The sequence below is a fragment of the Vigna unguiculata genome, chromosome 1 (assembly GCF_004118075.2).
Source record: "Vigna unguiculata cultivar IT97K-499-35 chromosome 1, ASM411807v1, whole genome shotgun sequence".
Lineage (NCBI taxonomy): Eukaryota > Viridiplantae > Streptophyta > Magnoliopsida > Fabales > Fabaceae > Vigna > Vigna unguiculata.
In genome coordinates, this window is record NC_040279.1 from 20,035,311 (window position 1) to 20,047,367 (window position 12,057).

General features: G+C 34.3%; 1 long non-coding RNA gene across 1 annotated transcript; it reads left to right on the forward strand.

Moving 5' to 3' along the window:
* The first annotated feature begins 6,383 nt into the window (after nucleotides 1–6,383).
* On the forward strand, nucleotides 6,384–8,118 carry LOC114173851. The gene is made up of 3 exons (XR_003602615.1): nucleotides 6,384–6,473; nucleotides 6,588–6,660; nucleotides 7,888–8,118. It is a non-coding gene; the product is annotated as an uncharacterized LOC114173851 (long non-coding RNA).
* The last annotated feature ends 3,939 nt before the right edge of the window (nucleotides 8,119–12,057 follow it).

Here is a 12,057-nt window from a genome sequence, read left to right on the forward strand (position 1 = left end):
CTTTATGGCATTTAATGTGATTTGTTATGATGTGCAAAAGTACTAGCTCAAATAGTTAAGGGTACTTAGTTATGTTGAAAGGACTTGGGTTTGAGTCCTATGTATGCTAATTGTATGCTATTTTAATAAGTGTATTATTTTAATGTTAAGTTTGAACGTGAGTAGTGATAATGTAATCCTAAAATTATAGCAATTATCACAAATCATATATTAGTTGAATTAGTTGTGCACTTGCTTTGTGATTGAATGGTTGTGTGTTCAAACTTTGCTAAAAACGAATTACACTTTCTTTTTGCCAAATTTTCTTTTGGCATGAATATGAAAGGACAGAGAAACCCTAGCTGCAAGAAGGGCAGCCTAGGGGGCTGGGAAGGCAACAAATAATGGTCCTTGAATGGCCATTAACATCTAATTCAAAGCCATTTTCGTTTTCCTATCATTAACAAGCATTAAGGCTTAGTTAATGGTCAAATTAAGGTGAGTTTTTGGAGAGGAAAGAGAGAAAACGTGAAGGAGCAAAGGGAAATTTGGCATTGAGAAAGAGAGTTCTGAAGGAGGTTTTTGAGTGAAAGTTCAAGACACCAAGTGCATTTGAGAGGAGGCACGGATTGGATTGGTGGTGGTGCAAGAAGGGTTCCAATCATTCAAACTGAGCAAGGATTTCCATGTTAGTGGAGTTCCTTTACGTATGTATATGTTCTACAATTATTTTCGCATTATACTGCATAAATATCATGCCTCTGCATGATCAAAATCTCTCTAATTATGTTGTTTTTCGTGTTTCTGGAAAATATTCAGAAACCGCTTAGCGGCTTCGAATATACTGCCAGGCGATGCATGAGAGTTAACCCAATTCTGGGTTTTTTTGTGATGAACCGCCTGGCGGCAAGGGTGACTCCGCCAGGTGACGCAAACACGGTGCAAAAATGCTATTTTTCGTACTTTTTGCGCAGAAAAAACCGCTAGGCGCAGGTTTTATACCGTTAGGCGCCAAGCTCTTGATTTCTAGGCGCTAGGCGCCACAGATTTTTCTGGTTTGCGTAGTGTTTGTAAAACTGCATTTCTCGATTCGTTAACCGTCCGATTCAGGTAAAATTTTGACAGGCGATTCATAACACGTTGTTATTCACTTTGAACGGTGGAGATTTGCATTGGATGTCTGCTGCTAGAGATATACATCACTAATGATTGGTTGTTTGAATTCCCTCATAGTATGATTACTAATGGATGATTAAGTGTGCTCAAGTGCTGGTATGGCCTTGATTGGTGAATGTGTGTGTGTATATATATATATATATATATATATATATATATATATATATATATATATATATATATATATATATATATATATAAAGATATAGATGTGCGATTGATGGGTATGTTTTTGGTAGTGCTTATTGAGACATGTTGAATATATGAACCTATATATGTTAGCTCGAATGTATTATGTTATAAGTGTGCGAAAAAGGCCACTATTGATTATATCACTATGACCGAGTGTTGCATGATCATGACGGGTTTTGGGAAAGTATGGGAACATGATAATCATACTTTAAATGTAATGGAATTGTTAGGGCATGCAAAATAAGTATATATCTTTGATTGTGTCTTATGTGGGGTATGTGAATTGAAAGCATGCAAAGGGTTGGGAAAATGAGAAGGGGAAAATAAAGTGTGTGTTGTGATGTTGTAATTTGGAATATATGAATGTGTTTGTTGATTTTTGGATGTTTGAGAATTGAATGGTTGAATGCTAGGAAATGAATTAGAGTACCTAAAACCAGTAGTGTCACATTATTGGTGTAGCGTCTGGCGGTGTAGAGTGGACCCCCAGGTGATAGTAGGAAACAAGGATTTCTTGTGAGTTGTGGCGCCCGACGATGATGTGGAACCGCCAGGCGGTCTGTACTGCCATTTCGTCTAGCTGTGCTAGGCGATGTGTAGTGACAGGGTGCGTTGTGATATGTTTTGCATGGCTTGTGGTGTTGGTCCTGGTTTGGGATATGCTTCATGTTGTCATGAGCAGGTAGGTTCATGATTAGTGATGAACACGTGATGATATGAGCGGAAAGGTTCATATCCTGATACTCTCGTGTGGGGATACGAGCGAGGAGGTTCATATGTTCCGTGCTCACACTTGAGAGATGCTGCGAGTGGGGAGGTTCGTAGTTGATGGATCACGTATGTTGGACTAGGGTCGGGGAGGTCCGTAGAGTTGGACTACGAGTGGGGAGGTTCATAGAGTTAGACCACGAGCGGGCAGGTTCGTGGAAGCATTGGAATCCCTAAGACCAGCTTGAGTATGTACCTTGTGTAGCGTAGTGTGGTTTTCTTGTTTCCATTATCATGTTATGATGTGAGACTTGGATCAAGGGATGTTGTGCCATGAGTGGGTAGATTCATGGATGGTGGAGAACACGTGATGATATGAGCGAGGAGGTTCATATCTTGTTACTCTCATGTGGGTATACGAGCGAGGTAGGTTCGTATGTTCTGTGCTCACACTTGAGAGATGATGCGTGCGGGGAGGTACGTAGCTAGTGGATCACGTGTGTTGGACTATGGACAGGTAGGTCCGTAGAGCAAGACTACGAGCAGGGAGGTTCGTAGAGGCAGGACTACGAGCGGACAAGTTCGTGTGAGCATCATAAACCCTGAATCCAAGGCTAACTATTTGTGTGTTGTGAAGGTTGAAAAGCCTTGGGGATTAAGGTCTTGGTCAAGAATTAACTAGAATAAAATAGATGGGTGTATCTTCATTTTTTATTAACTTATATGTTAACTGCTTATGAGCTCACCCTATCTGCTTGTGTTTGGCGATGATCGTATAATGCGTTACACGTGAGCAGATGATGTTGCAGGTGGTGCTGGTGAGGCATAGCATTAGAGAGAAGGTCAGCTAGGAAAAGCTTTTACTGAAGTTTTATCAATATTGTTTTTATGAACTTTGTAAACAGTGTTTTACTGATTTGTGAATTTGGATACTGTATTGGAGTTTCATAAATTATGGATTTTTGGATAACTTCCGATTAATAAATATTTTAAAATTTCCCGCGTTTTTGGGAAGTGAAGTATAATAAATGAGATTTTCATCATATTTCTTAATTTTATTACTTAAATTAGTAATATCCGACTGGGATGTTACATTATGGGTTAAATAATGAGTTTGGCATGATCTTAGCATGTAACATGTATGGGATGGTTGGTTATCTACGTCGGTATGGAATTGACATGTTAAATGACTTTATGTTGGTTGGAGAAACATGATTTTGGTGTGGTCAAGACGTAATTCCACGATGGTTACGTGGTGGTGCCTCATTGGTGAGGGCATAATTCCATGGATCTCTAGGTGAGATCTCATAGTGGTGCCTCATTGGTCAGGATGTAATTCCACGATGGTTGCGTGGTAGTGCCTCATGGTCAGGACGTAATTCCATGACCCCTGTTAGTGGAAGTTCATGGTGGTGCCTCATACTTAGGACGTAATTCCACAAAGTTCATGGTGGTGCCTCATTATATAATTTAGTACGGATTCAAGGTAAGGATTGCATCCTGACACTCTAAAGAGTCAGTTAGTCTCACGTAGAGCGTATTGACTCAAGTGGTGAGGGTAGCAAGAGGCCTTAGATCTTTTAAGGATAACCTTGTGAGTAGTAGGGTGAAACCCATTGGCAATTGGCTTTGTAGAGCAGTAGAGGCCACCATAAGTGCAAGCATCCGATGAATCTGACTAATTATATGCATACGGAAAAGTCGTGTCTTGAGTCGTAGTGTATGGTTGCGAGTCATCACATGATTGGTTTAGGTATGTATCTTTGATTATGAAAATGTATGAAATAGTATGATAATATGTTTTTCCTACTCTAGCTTACCCTTTCTGCTTGTTTGTATGTTCTATGTGTGGTTTTCTCTTTTTGCGATGATCATCAATTTATTGATGTGAGCATATGTGAGAACTCCTCGTGGTAGTAAGGGTGATGGAGACTCCGCTGCTTAACTTGGGGTTGGATTCCGCTGTCCAAGTTTCTTTTAGGGTTGTAGCCCATGTATTTGTCCGCCTTTTGGGCAAATATTTTGAATATTGTCGATTATTGTATTTTGTTTTGTTTTGGCATCGTGGTGTGCCTCAGTATTCCATTTTAAGTACCTTAAATTTTTGTAAGGAGTGACGTTATACTCCATGACTTTGCTTCTTATATTATTTTGTGTAACATTTCATTTAATTAAAATTATTAGTTATTATTTAAATGGGGTGTTACAACCTTATCACTCCTCTTTCAAAACTTAAAGTAGAGAACATTTATTAAACCGAAACAACTTAATGTTATTAGTTGATCCGCATATTCATTGGCTAGATTAAAATATTATTAATTTATGCTTTTCGGTCTAATTTCAATATGTATTTTAAGAAAATAAATAAATCAAGTTTTTAATAAAATAAATTTTCATTAATACACGTTAAGTTTTTTTTAAAAGGTTTTCACCAAGTTTCTAAAATTAAAATATATACTTAAATTTATATTATAATTTCGTTTGCCTATTTTGTCTCGTTTTTACACTCTTCAATGTATTCACCTTCTAAACATCTACGGGATGGCTCCAAAAGATTTCGGGTTCCGCATTTACTTAGCAAGGAGGCAATGTTACACGTTTTACCCAACCTCTTTTCTTGGCCTATGTGGAAAAGTTAAATACTTATTACTAGGAATCTTGGCTTGTCCGGAAAAGTTAAAAGTGTGTTATTAGGAATCTTGTGATCGATAATTTAAAAGGATAACATGTGTTCTCAAGTGAATTGGTGTTTGTTTCATCCCTCTTTAAGAAAATGATTTTTTTTTTAATTTAGGACTAGCATAGTCTTCTTAACCCATGCCATGTTTTTAGCATTTTTATGTGCAATAATGTTATTTTCAACTATTTTTGTTTTGTTGCGGTCCATAAACTTGAGAAAAATAGAAATAGGATGGAGAGAAAAATATCGTAATGTGGTTCTAGATAATAATTATATTCCTTGAACTTATTATTAAAGCTGTCAAAACGAGTGACCCGGTCCAGTCCGACTCGACCTACCACGGGTTGATCATTTAGTGAGCCAACCCAACCTGACTCACTTATTAGCAAGTCAAAAAAATTCGAACCTGACCTAACCCACCACGAGTTAGTGAGTTAAACAGGTTGGCTCATGGACTCACTTAATTGAAAAACTACAATTTAATTTTTTTTCAGTCAAAACTAAATTATAATTATAATTAAAATCTAAATAAACGTCAATATAATCCAAATACAAACTAAAATAAAAAAAAAAGTATCAAATTATCTATGTGTTGGCTAAAAAACAACCTAACATGACTCAAATATAAAATCCAACTTAATAAAAAAACACTTACATGATTCTTTATTTGTGGGTTGATGAGCCAACCTAACTCACCACAAATTCAAAAATTAACACGTATTAAAATTTATAAAAAATTTCAATCCAACCCGACTCAACCACGTGAGTGAGATTGACTCGCGGGTTTTTAAGCTCTACTTATTATCTAATGCATATATGTGGAATTTGTTATTACGTAAAATTACATATGCATGATGCCTCCCTTAGTTACTGAACAAGTTATAACTTTTCATGTGAGCCTCTAAAGTTGTCACCTTAAAACTGTCTTGTCAAAGAGATATTTATGTTTCTTGTTTAACGCATTGGCAAATGCTATTTCAATGACTATCTCATTTTAATTATAAGATCAAATACTATTATTTAGAAAGATTCCTAGTCACTCGTTCGGTGTTGTGGGACGATAACCTACAAGTGTTAATGTTTAGGGTTTTCAATTCCTTTTTTACACAAGAAATTGTTATTTATATTTGAAAATGATATATTTTTTATTTTCTATATAATCGTTTGGTTCATTGAAGAATAACTTGTGTCGATGACTACTTTGTATTAATGGAATTATTGTTTGGTTAATTGAAGAATAACTTGTGTTGATGACTACTTTTCGTCTTTCTACTTGAATTTTTATATATTTGCATTATTGATTTAAATGATAAACATGGAATATAGATAGATTTAAAAAAGAAAGCAACAACAATATATTTGGTTGTTAACAATGAAAAACAGTAAATACATCCCGTTAATTGTACGGACTTGAATAAGTAATTTTAAACAAATTATTTGCCTTTAAATTTTAAATTCTTCGATAATTTTACTATGAGTTTTAAAATTTATAGATAATTATTACTTATTGTAAGTCTCATTTCCTTTTAGCTTTATAAGTGGTTGGGCTTGGCCTTCTCGTGGGCCCAAGGTCAGCCCACTAGGGGACCCAATACCCCTTTTCAACCCCTAATCCCATTCATTCTGTTTCATTTTCAGAAACCAACTTTATGTTTTCTTTTCTTTTCTCTAGTAAGAGCTCTGCTAGGGCACAAAGATTCTCTCCTCTTCGAGCTAGCTAAGAATATTCTACATCCAGGTAAGTGAACCTTAGGATTTTCATCTGTTCCTTTCCTTTTCACCGTGAGGGTATGTTGGTCTAGTTAGGGTTCATTCTCTAACACTTGTTTGGTCTTGGTAATCATGTTTTCAGCTCCCCCGACTAGTTCTTGAAGCGGTGGTGCTCTTTAGTTGCAGACTTGTTGTGTTTGCTAGCATCTAAAAAGGTAAGGGAAGCTAGGGTTTTGAGTTTTAATTTATTTTTCGCCTGTTTTTAAGTTTGCTTGGTGTTTGTATAGCTTGTGTTCTGTTGTGAGTGCTTGAGAACCATTACAATGTTGTTTGATCTCACTGGATTAGTTGCTGCATGTGTGAACAGTGGCGAGAACTATCATTCTCGCCCAAGCGAGCTCGTCTCGCCTAGGCGAGAGTAGTAAAAGCTCGCCCTAGTTCTGCTCGAGTATCTCGCTCAGGTGGAGAGTTCTTGTTTTGAGCGACGCATCATCTCGCTCAAGCGAGAACGGCTCGCCCAAGCGAGAACGGCTCACCCAAGCGAGCCCTCGAGGAAACCATTGGTGTTCTCTGATTGAGCCCTCGTTCAGGCGAGTGATTTTTGGTTTGGGCGAAGAGTGATCTCGCTCAAGCGAGAAGGTCTTGACCAAGCGAGAGCTTGCAGAGTGCCATTGTAACGCACTCGCTCAGGCGAGAGAGCCTAGCTTAAGCGAGACAACCTTAGTCGCTTGGGTGAAGGCTTCTAGCCTAAGCCAGAACAGTGCAGAGTTGTGTTCTGATTTCCTGATTTAAAGTGTGGCTGGTTATTTATCTCGAAAATACATGAATTATGTGATTATGCATGTGTTGTTTGGTTGGTAAGAACTGAAATTTTGTATGCTATGTGAATGGAGGCATGAACTTATTGGTTGGTGGTGTTTTGGCATGATAATTGGATGTTTGAGATAAGATTGGTGGTTATGGTATGAGAAACATGAAATCTGGTGTGAGTTAGGCGTAATTCCATGAGTCTCGTGGGGAGATCTCATGGTGGTGTGTAGTGTATATAATTAAGATAAAGATTCAAGTAAGGATCGCATCCCGAAACTCAAAAGGATCAGTTAGTCTCATATAGAGCAGACTGACCCGAGTGGTGAAAGTAGCGAGAGGCCCTAGTCTTTGGCAGGATAATGACCTTAGATGCTTGAAGGCTAACCTTGTGTGTGGTAGGATGAAACCCATTTGCAATGGCTCTGCAGAGCAGTAGAGGCCACCACAAGTGCAAGCGTCCAGTGAATATGATCTTATTATATATATCCAGATAATTGAGTCATAGTGTCCTGCTTGTTTGCTATAACATGATCTGTGCCTACTTTGTTGCATGCTTGAGAACTGTTTTAAGTACTAGCTTGCGGTAATATGTAAAAATTATTTTACACCAGCTTACCCTTTCATTTTTTTAGTGTCTGTTATTGTCTTGCTTTCTCTTTTGCAATGATCACCTTAATGGTGGGAGCAGATGGGAGAAATGCTGAAGGTGGATCTGATGGTGACAGCGGTGTTGTTTAGTTGAACTTGTTATTTGTGGCTCTTAGGAGTAGTTTTTTTGGGTCCTAATGCCTTTTTGTAATTCCTTACTCTATGAGCAACCTTTTGTAAACTATTACACTCTTAGTTTATGTTTGATTATGACATTACGGTATGTCTAAGTTTCCTTTCAAGTACATTTATTGATGACTGTAATGATGAATTTATTATATATATTCTGTTCACCTGATTGCTCTTTTAATATTATGATTGTATGATATTTTATTTAACAGATTTATTTTATTTAAATGGATGTCACTTACATATTTTCGTGTGTAGATAATCATAAATAGTTTTATCAATATCTTGTAATAATAGGTAATCACTTTCAAAAGGTTTCATTAATTACTATGTATATTCCAACAAATACTGTTTTACTGTTAATTCTATTTATATACGTACACAGTGTCATCCAACCCCTCTGTTTTTGTCTTTTTTAAATAAATAAATGTACTTTTTAATTACTACATCATTTATGATTTTTTTCAATTATATCTCTAGATAATATTTTTTTGATATAAAACCTATTAGATTCTATTTTATATTTTCAAGATATTATGATATAATATCTCATGATATAATAATTTATTATCTGATATCTCCTATATATCCTTAATTATCTTCAAGTAATAGAATATATTTAATATATATATTTACTAATGACCTAAAAGCTTTATAAGTATAACATTCCACCACAGAAAGTACAAACTCAACTATTTATTATACATATCCTTTCAACATTTATTTACTGACTTGAATGTGAAAGATTTTGTTGTAAGTAGATCTTCCTTTTATTTCTCTTCTTAAAACTTAGAACTTTCTCATCAAAACCAATCACTCTATTCTTTAGAACTTCATTATTCACCTTAAAGATATCTCGGTCAAATTTGATAAAAACCTTATAACTCAACTCTTGAAAATCTCGTAATCTCGAAAACATATAGACCAAATCAGATATGAACAATTTCAAATCAAACTATATTAATCTCAGAGAACTTTTTCTTCTATCAACTAGTTGTGAATTAGTTGATGTTACAATGAAAACTAAAACTGACCGAGCCTCAAGTCCTTAGCGACAAACACATAAATTATACAGATCAATTATTTAATGATAAATGTACAAATCATGCACGACACGAACCTGTCACACGTACGTACACCTTCCTTGTTAAGTTTCTCAAGTTTCCTTTGTCATCATCATTATTAATCAATTATATACTTATCACTACTATATAATAATACCTTATAATATGGGGATGAGGACTCGGACATCATTTTCCAGGATGAATTAAAAAAAAAAAATAGTGCAACTTTTATGTAGGAGAAATTTGAGGCTGTTCCTGTCACTATTTGAAGGTGTTGTTGCCATGCCCTCTCCACTCAAAATGGTGATGTAATTTCGTGTAACAATAGACAAATGCGCATCCCTCGTAGCTTCCTTGCATGACCTTCTATATCAATCTATCACTTTATCCAACATATCCTATTTTATATTTTTCTGTCATAGTTTCCCTCTTATGTCCTGTTTCTTTTTCAAAAATGACAGAAAGTTCTAGAAGCACTGTTTTCTATAACAACAAAATTTGCATAACTTCTCCACTTGTGACTATCTATGTAGTTTATTCTTTTTTCACGCATCATGGCGTTTTTTTTTCTAATACAAATCTCTGATGATGGCTTTGATCGTTGGTTAATGTTGATACAGTTTATCAGAAACGATTTTGGGGCATTTGGGTAAGAACCCATTTATTTGTGTTTTACCAAACGAATATTTTCAATTTATAAACGTGTTTAAGAGAATTTATAATATAGTAGCGTAACACAAACGCTATCGCGCCTGTGTGTATATATTTTTTAAATATACGTGATATTATATTAGTAGATGATAATATCATAATGTTATTAAGTTAATATATAAATTAAAATTATATTTATTAAAAATAAAATAAAATATATCAGAACAGATAAAAGAATAACCATTGATAAATAAAGAAGAGGAGAAGAAGCAAAGACATCCGATTTTATAAAAAATTTGTAAAAGTAATGGTCAATTTTTAAAAATTTAATAAATTATTATATTTAAAGGATAAAATCGGTATTTTGAAAAGTGGACACAAAAAGGAGAATCCCTTCCTTTATATACTGTTACTTTATATATTGTTATACATAACTATTTCAAGACTTTAATATATTTTCATTCTAACAAAATTTCCAAATTTTGTATTTGATCTTTAATAAATATTTTCTTCACATTTAGTCAATATTTGTATATTATATCACATCACTTGTATAGACATAATATGTCATTGTACGATAAAAAAAACTGTAGTTGTATTATGAAAGAAAAAATAAATAAATATCACAAAGAAATATTTTAGTATCACTTGAAAAAAAGTCAATAAAATTAAAGGAATAAAGTACGAACAATTTTTTTAAGAATTACGAGAAAAATAATTCTTAAAGTTGGATTATTTAATTAGAATTAAATTGGCATTATACTAAAAGAAAAGAATATTATATTATATTTCTGGTTGATTTTAAAATCGATTTGGGATTTTAATTTTTTATTTTATTTTTGTAAGGCCTGATTATATATTTTTTGAAGTTGTTTTTATGAAAAAAAAAGTTATTTTCATTTCTTATGAGGAGTAACTTTCTTTTGTAAAACTAATGTGTGGAAAGAAGGATTAAGGACTGATCTTCAGTCATTGTTACTGTCATGATAATCTTTTAATCACTAACACAAAAAGTGTCTATAACATCACTCAATAGACGTATGCTAAAGAGAACACATACGTCAAAAGTGATCGGTGACATTTTTGTAAATAAAATATCAATTTTAACGTCTGTCCACGTGTGCCCCGACATCCCTTAACGTCTGTTCACCATGCACCTTACGTCACCCCATCTCGACGTCAGTTTTTTCACTTATCCGACGTCACTCAACGTCGGGTAGTCTCAGACCCGACGTCTCGCCTAATATATGGCTCAACAGTCACGTGAAACCTTAATGTTACTCTTCTCTGCGAGCTCTCCTCAACATTTCGCCGACCATCGCGACCTCTACAGGTGAGTTTTCCACCATAAATCTTGTTGGGTTTTGATTTGTGCACTGATTTAAGCATTTTGAACCAATTGAATTTCGTTTTGATCTCCATTTCACATAAATGTAACGTTTTCTTCCCCTTTGCACTGTGAATTTTTTTTGCCAGCAGCCCACCCTCCTCTTCCTCCTCCATCTGCATCCTTGTTTTTGCTACAAGATGTTTGTTTTTCATTTTACTCTAGTGTATATATATATATATATATATATATATATATATATATATATATATAAAGAGAATATGAATAAAATAAAATAACAAGTTCATCTTGTTGTAATATATCTCTTATATTTGTCATATATTTTTTATTTCTCATGTTTTAACAATTTTTAAAATTTTTTAACACTCATAATGTTTCATATTGTAACTATATTACTCATTATATTTCATATTTTAACACTCATAATGACTCTTAAAATTTCATAACTCTCAAGATCAATGCAAACTTAAGCGAATGTTTACTGTATATGGGATTACAATATCAAATTTTACGCAACAATTATAAAATTGATTGATAAATGGACCACACCTGTGGAAATAATTGACCATGTGAATATATCATATTATCTCACATGTCACATATTTGGGAAAATTTTCCAACATTCTCCCACTTGATCCATTTATCCCATTATCAATCAAGATAATAAACTCAATACAAGCACCATGGTGACACATCCTGCAAAAGTGAGTATTATCTTATATGTATCACAATATATGAAGTGTCTCATCAAAGACTCTTAACTATAATGAATAAACCATTTGTTTATTTTGGGTCAAACAAAATTTCTCAAAATAAATAAATATATGCACAACAAAATGAGAAAATTTGAATAAGAGTTTTATCAAACTAAAAATAATGATTGTCACAAAATGGAACCAATTCCCAATGTTTGCTAAATGCTCCTTAAAATTCTTTAATGGCATGCCTTTAGTCAAAGGATT